The sequence below is a fragment of the Canis lupus genome, chromosome 3 (genome assembly GCF_003254725.2).
Source record: "Canis lupus dingo isolate Sandy chromosome 3, ASM325472v2, whole genome shotgun sequence".
Taxonomy (NCBI): Eukaryota; Metazoa; Chordata; class Mammalia; order Carnivora; family Canidae; genus Canis; species Canis lupus.
In genome coordinates, this window is record NC_064245.1 from 44,133,476 (window position 1) to 44,138,736 (window position 5,261).

The window sequence follows — 5,261 nt, forward strand, 5'->3', positions numbered from 1 at the left end:
AACAGTTTTCCAGAAGGGTTACTTTTTATTATTATTATTTTTTAAGATGAATCCTAATGGATTGGAGCGATGTGTTCAGGTGTGAGGCGACTGGTGCCTCGAATTCCTTCCTTGGTAATCCTCTAATTCCTGTGTTGGCAGCTCTGGCGTCTCACTGATCTGGAGGCTGTCAGGAGTCCGGTCTCCATTAGCCCTTCTTGGTCTTGGCCAGAGCGAAGGTTAACTAGGGGCGGTAGCAAAGAAGGAAGAAAGAAAGGGGAAGGAAGGAAGGAAGAAGAGAGGAAGGAAGGAAGGCAGGGAGGAAGGAAAGGAGGGGGGATGGAGGGAGGGAATATTCTAGTCTCAGGGATTTAGAGCTTGCCGTCCTTCACTGGTCTCCCCCACCCCCATCCTTCTTAGGAAAGCAGGTTTCCATTCAGAGAGACAACAGTCTCATCCATCAAGAAAGCTCACTCCATGGAGGTGGACTTTAGGGAATAAGAAAACATAATGTAGTGAAATATTTTCTTCCATTTAACTGACCACCCAGTTCACTTAAAAAAATTCTAACATGTCTACAACAGTAGATTATTGTGGGAGGGGGTTTTAAAAGCCAAAAAAATCCACTAAATATTTTACCTTCTCTCATTTAAGTAAAAGCTAATTTAGAATCTTGCCAGTAGCCAAATTATAGCCATAAAATCTGGATGAGATTAGGAAAATATTCATTCTGCTGGCTTTAAACCTGGTGGCATTTTAATGGGTAGTTATATAATAGTTATGTGCATGAAGGTGTATGCGCATGGGTGTGTATATATTCTTATGGTGTTAGAAGTTCCATGATGGATTAAAGGTTCATATACTCAAGCACTAGATAGAGGCTGTCACTCATGTGTACATGCCAGGGGTCTGGCAGAAAGCAGCGCAAAAAAAGAGTTTTGAATGAGCTCCTTGGAATCACTATTGTTGAAATACAAGCTGAAGCAAGTTAGTAATGGTAAAGCTATTGTGCCTTGCAGAATCATAAAAAGACACTTCAAAGTAAAAACGTCAATTTTCATTTTGGTAGCTTTGGCAGGGCATTTAAACAAAAGGTGAGCATCTTTTGCCTAATATATATTTAAGATTCGACAACATGATCCTCTATGTTACTTTTCAATGAATTAAAGAAATAAAAGAGAGTAGGTTCTAGATACAGATAGGTTTGCTGCCCCTGTAACCAAGTCTCATGTGGGCTATACGTGCTTTTAATGTTACAGTGCAAGGAGATTCCTGATGAGAAAGTTCTAAAGACATCTAAAGCCATGGGGACATTGGTTCTTATTTAGAAGTGGACAGAGTGAGGAAAGATCATCTAATTCTACATTTCCTCCCCCTTTTCGCAAGAGTCTGATAATGAAATCTTTAAAATGACAGTTCATTTTTGGTATGTCAAAAAAAGCATTAATCAAATGGTATCAAGTGCCAGTCACTTAAATGTGAAAGTGTTAGTAAGGCAGGTATCCAGATAAATTAATATTGTTGATTAGCTGCATCAGTGTACTTAAATAAAATACAAACAGAACAACAAAGGAGGGGGGGTTTATCTGATTTAATTTCCTTTAGCCACAAAACTCAAGGTGAATTTTGGAAGAAGAAAAATAAGTTAAGGACTAATTTTCATTCTATTGGTTTTTAGAAGGCTGAAAGAAAAGTTTCAACATAAAGCATATAATTAAAGAAGTAGATGAACAAAGACACACTGCCATAATAGGAAAACATTATGTGCGAATTTAGAAAACATAATTAATTAATTAATTAATTACCAACTGCATTTCTCCCCTTAAGAGGGTGATTCCTTGAAACGTTGAAGGTACACATTAAAAATAAAGGACACTTGTTCAAAATTAAGAGGAGGATATTTAACATGATATTCAACTCCATGACCATAGAAAGTTTCATCTTGAGAGTTTACAAAGTATAATATTTAAATGAAAAGTACACTGGTCCTTTTATTTTGAATATTGGATGGAGACAGGTACTTTTCCCATCTGTCCATTACAATTTATAATAAATTAATCAGCCTTATCGAAGAGATTACGAAGTGCTTGACTGAGGTAAATTGATTTAGATGATATCACTTAAAACAGTTTAAAGCAAAAGTGAAAACATAAAAGGAAGGGGATATTGGCTTCAGTGAAAAATGTCACATTGGGTATTTCTTGACAGGGCCACATCATATCATATTTCAGGGGGAAGTAAAAAATTGGGCAACTCTGTTTCTGTGCAGAATGTATGTTAATCGCTTATTTATTGACTCTAAAAGTTATAATGCAGATTTTCATTTTGCATATACTTTGTTGCCATATTACCATGCAATTAGAAGGAAGCCAGCATGGTCAGATGTAGGGGAGGTGAAGGGGTGGAGGGGTGGGGGTTAAAAGAGTATTATTTTTCAGTCTCCAAGACTTAATGCTTATTCACTCATTGATTCTTTTCATATGATATTGGTTAATTTAATGGCTTTTAAAATCATATACTTGCTAAAACCTACATTGTTTCTAAATACAAAACAAAATCAGAGGCATTCTATTTAAAACAAACACACTTACAAATATCTAAACCTACTCTTCTTTGCTAATAACTCTTAACATTGTTACTGACGTGGCTGTGGATGAATATTTTATATAAGAGCCTTTAACTCTCTTCCTATTTACCCTGGAAATGCATTTAATTTGTCTTTTGTGCTTTAAAAAGCATTAGTCAATATGCAAGAATTATTCACTCTCTTTTAAAAACCAGTAAATAAAAATTCTGATCATAGGAAAGAGATGTGATGTTTACTTTGAAGTTTCAGGAACATATAAAGTTTTCTTAATAAACTCGAAGAAACTCTATCCTAGATAAATTTAAATAGGGCAGCTGTGGGGTATGGTTTATATTCCTGTCCTTCTGCCTTCTTGCCTTTGGCACTAAGGTATCTGGGTTTTTGTCTTCACACACTGTCTATTGTTAACAGAGTAGATTTTGAGATTAAAAAAAGAATTTTCAAATTGTTTTGCTTTTATAGTCTAATGCATTATTAAAAATAATATTTATTTCTGTGTTCAAGTTTATATATCTGGGCAATAATGAGGTGAGGCTCTGAAACCCTCCTGTGTCCCCCCAAAAAACAAAAACAAAAATAAAAACATTAAATAAATACACTAAAGAGGAAACAAAACCCCAACAACAGGATTCTGTGTGTTGAAAATACAGGCACACTGTTTTTACAATGGAGCTCTTAGGGTTTTTTTCATCTTAACTATCAACCAGCATGTGACACTTTGGTTTTATAAAGAATTTATGAATTTTAAGCAAACTTTAACAACATAGCATCACAGGCTTTTTGAAGTAAAGGAAGATTTGAAAAATCAGCCTCCAAAATAAAAGACACAAATAAGAACCAGGGCATTGTGGCTTGCCTCAGTTTTTAAAGCTGTTAGGAAAGTTATACTTTTAAAAATTACAATAACATGCGTTTTCATTAGAGTGCAAAACAAGATGATTATAGGAGAAAAAAAGAAAAGAAAAGATTCCCTGCCACTCCTCCCCATCCCCCCCCCCCCCCCCCCCCCCCCGCCCAAAACAACAACAACAGAACACAAGACCAAAACCCCAATCCTAAACCCCACCTAAGAAGCCCCTTACCACTGTAGGGAAAGTCTCTGTGTAACTGTGGGTCCTGCCAGAGAGCTTCGGTCTACTTTTTAAACGCGGCAGGCAGCGGTTACACTAGTCAGCAGCCTGGCAGCCTGGAGAAGGAGGCACAGTGTCGGAGCTCCACGGTGGATGACCTACCACTTAGAAGCAAACTTTGAAAGCAACTGTTGAAAGTTAACCTCTCCTTTCCAAAGGAGGTTTTCAGGGGCTGGACAGTGGGAGCTGATATAATCAATTTTATTATTTTTGAAGTCATTCCTAACTTTTATGATCCTGCCACACACCCCCCCCCCCCAACTCTTTTACTATCTGTCTTTGTGCCTTCAGGGCCAGTGAAAGAGCAGGGCAGATTCTAGATTGCTTTCAGAGTTTGCCTTCTCTGATGATGGATTACCATGTCAATTTAAACGGCATAGGATTAATTTGTTTCAATGATTTCTCTTTAGGCTGAATGCCAGCCATTTTTCTATCTCTCTCCCTGCTCTTCAGAACAACAACCAAAAAAAAAAAAAAAAAAAAAAAAAGCCTTCTTTCCATATTCTAAGTTAGGAGACAATAATAGAAATAGACAAGTTAGGTGTAATGTTGCAACACAGTTATAGGTCTAAGGGTTTTTATCTCTGCCTAAGAGGCTGAAACATACAGTCAGTCACATTAAAATGAAATTGGACTGAACATTTATTCAATAAATACTTGTCTTGTAGATAATCCAGTGCCGGGTGCTTTTGACACATAAGGACTTAATTTGTCTTGGATAACAAGTTATTAATATGGCACATTTAAACTTGCCACCTACAATAAGGTTATTGAGATCTGTAACAAACTCAAATGATCATTGGGAAGAAACATTTGAGGGAGGGAGGGAGGCAGACTTTTTTGAGAATGCATATCTTTATCATACTCGCACTCACACACACACACACGTAACAGATATGTATTTCAGATCACATATGGACAAAAAAGTTCAATGAAGTTAAGAATAATTCCATTCATTATACAGGTATATCTAACCTTTCTCAAGTAAGAATGTGTCAGGGAGTTTTCTCATTTGAAAGGTTTCTAAAGTGCACAAGAAAAATGCTGTTCAAATCCTATTTCTTTGCAAGACCAAACCCATTATGAAGTTGAAAATGGCGCAAAAAAAAAGCACTTAAGTGCAATCCAAAATCAAATACTCCCTGCACTTTTTTTTTTTTTTTTTTTTTTGCCTGGACTAGCCTTGCAGCCAGATAGTGAAAGTTGCCTGTAGAATAAAGGCAATTTAGGCGAAATAATCTATCCCTAAAGTGATTATTGTATTTCTTTCTCTAACCAGAGGTCCCCCAGCAGAAGCAAAGGACCAGGAGAGGGGTTTTATCCTATGAACTGAATCTGCTGAGTAAATGTGGCTATTTGAACGCGGGGCTGCATTTCCATCACCCCCTTTTCTTAATTGCCTCAGCATCCTCAGCATCCTCCTGCACTGAAATTAAACATCATAGTTCAGGATATTTGAATTCCAAATATGAACGCGAATGGATTTTATAGACTTCCCCTTTGGCTAAGCCCTCTCAAATGCATAGGCGGTCTTTCTTTGAGCAGGTTCTACTTTCTAAGGACAT

The 5,261-nt window shown here is 36.9% G+C and overlaps 1 long non-coding RNA gene across 1 annotated transcript; it reads right to left on the bottom strand.

The window, feature by feature from the left end:
• Positions 1-3,862, bottom strand: LOC112654123 (uncharacterized). Its single transcript, XR_003132757.2, has 2 exons — positions 3,649-3,862; positions 1-223 (listed from the first exon to the last, which is right to left on the bottom strand). It is a non-coding gene; the product is annotated as an uncharacterized LOC112654123 (long non-coding RNA).
• Between the last annotated feature and the right edge of the window lie 1,399 nt (positions 3,863-5,261).